Source organism: Lathyrus oleraceus, chromosome 2, assembly GCF_024323335.1.
Source record: "Lathyrus oleraceus cultivar Zhongwan6 chromosome 2, CAAS_Psat_ZW6_1.0, whole genome shotgun sequence".
Taxonomy (NCBI): domain Eukaryota; kingdom Viridiplantae; phylum Streptophyta; class Magnoliopsida; order Fabales; family Fabaceae; genus Lathyrus; species Lathyrus oleraceus.
In genome coordinates this window covers 319,261,216-319,263,455 of record NC_066580.1, presented here as the reverse complement: position 1 = coordinate 319,263,455, position 2,240 = coordinate 319,261,216, and positions in this window count along the sequence as shown.

The following is a 2,240-nucleotide window of genomic DNA, read 5'->3' as shown; positions in this document are numbered from 1 at the left end:
TTTCTTCCCCTGTTTGAGTTTATCCTTGATATGTTCATCCTAACCAATGGCGGATACTCTCATCCTGTGGTTTTCTACCCAGTAAAAAGGTAGTTGTAATCCCTATTTTGTTCCCCAGAGAGCTAATCCTTGATATGATCATCCTAACTGATGTCGGGTTTCCTTCTCTTTGCGGTCTTCTACCCAGTAACCGATAGTTGTAAATCCTACTTTTCTTTCCCCTTTGCAGAGTGTATCCTTGATATGTTCATCCTAATCGGTGACGGATTTTCTCTTTGTTGGTATTCTATCCAGTAACTGATAGATGTAATTCCTATTTTACTCCTCAACAGAGTCTATCCTTGATATGTTCATCCTAACCGGTGACAAATTTTCTCTTTGTTGGTATTCTACCCAGTATTCGATAGATGTAATTCCTACTTTTTGTTCAGTTGGTTTATCCTTGATATGTTCATCTTAACCGGTGACAGATATCCTCCTTGACATCCCAGGCAAGTCTATCCTTGATATGTTCATCCTAACCGATGACAAATTTTCTTTCCTTTTGAGTCTATCCTTGATATGTTCACCCTAACCGGTGACATATATTCTCGTCCTTGGTCTTCTGCCCAGTAACTGGTAGTTGTAAATCCTATTTCTGTAGTTTTCCCCAGCAAGGCTATTCTTACAAGTAACCGGCAACGAATACTCCCTCCTGGTGGTTCCCAACGAGTCATCCTTGATATGTTCATCCTAACCGACGAAGGATGTCCTCTCTATCAGATCTCTATTATCTCCTTACCCAGTAATGGGCAGTGGATAATAGATTTATGCTCCTCCTGTGTTGAAGTTTATTTCTTCCCCTAGTTGAGTTGAGTGCGCATTTCCTTAGTGAAATCGTTTTTCCTGCATGATTCGAGTATGTCAGTTTTATCCTGATCTGCTTGTTTCCCCTGCAGATGTTTTGTTTCCCTGACTGACTCTTTCTATTTTTTATGGAATTCCTCTGAGTCCCCAGCAGTTTTCAAGTCGTAGCCTGGCCTACGCAGAACCCCTTTCTCCCCCAGAGTCTTTGTCTCCCTAGTGAGTTTTCCTCATGGAATGCGTTACCCTTCTGTGGACTTTCGGTCTCTCTGATTTCTTTTCCTTTGTGGCAATATTTCCTCACAACGAGTTTATTTTAGCATTCATATCATACGCATCATGAGGTCTCTTAGGGACCAAAATTTGTTTCTATGTTGTTATTTAAGCCCATTCTACTAAGTCGATGCGAAGATTTTAACCTTCATCTCCTCAGTTAGAACGTCCTTAAATAAGGGCAGCTGTAAGACCCTAATTTTGACCCTAAGATCCCTCATGTAATTTCATGATATGCATTAGCATTGGGATCACACCTTGGTATCCTCCTTTCCCCTTTAATCATTAGGTTTGTTTTGGGAGAGATCACCAAGCATCATGTGATTGTATCATACTTGTATATTGTCATTTTACTAACCAAAATACCAAAAATATGTCTTTGTATTTGCCTAACTCTTTTGTAGGTAGGGCATGATCACCATTGATCTATCAAGTTCACACCTAAGGTTTAAGACCCTCATGACTAAGAGCATAATCAAAGATTTATCCACAATGTCTAAAAGCATCATATATGAGTCCCAATTATCTATACATGTCATATTGATCAAGTATTCTTCAAGAGTTTCGAAGTGATTTGCCTTGGAAACCCTAGTTTGACTAGGTATCTTAAGTAACTTCTCCAACAAGCTATCTCACCAATTGTTCAAATTTATCAAGGGGCACTTCAAAATTCATCATCTTATTCATATATGATCTACCATGAGCCTAGAAATTCAAAATAATTGAAGGTTAGTAAGTTGGTTGATGGTGGTTGGCCAAATGAATTCATCTGATCAAAACCGGATCTCCCTAGACCCTATCTCCTACAATTTTCACCATATGAAAATGATTCCAAGAGCAAAGTTACTATAAATGACATTCCAAAAAACGTTCATGTTGATACCTAGATCTATTTTTGCTTGGAAAATCACTTTCTATGTTGAAACATTATAGGTCATTTTGTCTAAACCCTAATTTGAAAGTCAAATTCCCAAGGCCATAACTTGCTCAATTTTTATGAGATGAAATATTTCCAAGTTGCACAATCAAATTCAAGATGTCTACATAAACGTTTATGTTTGAAGTGAGATCTAATTCAACTTTTATGAGCATGTGATATAAGGATACATTATGGGTCATTTTTG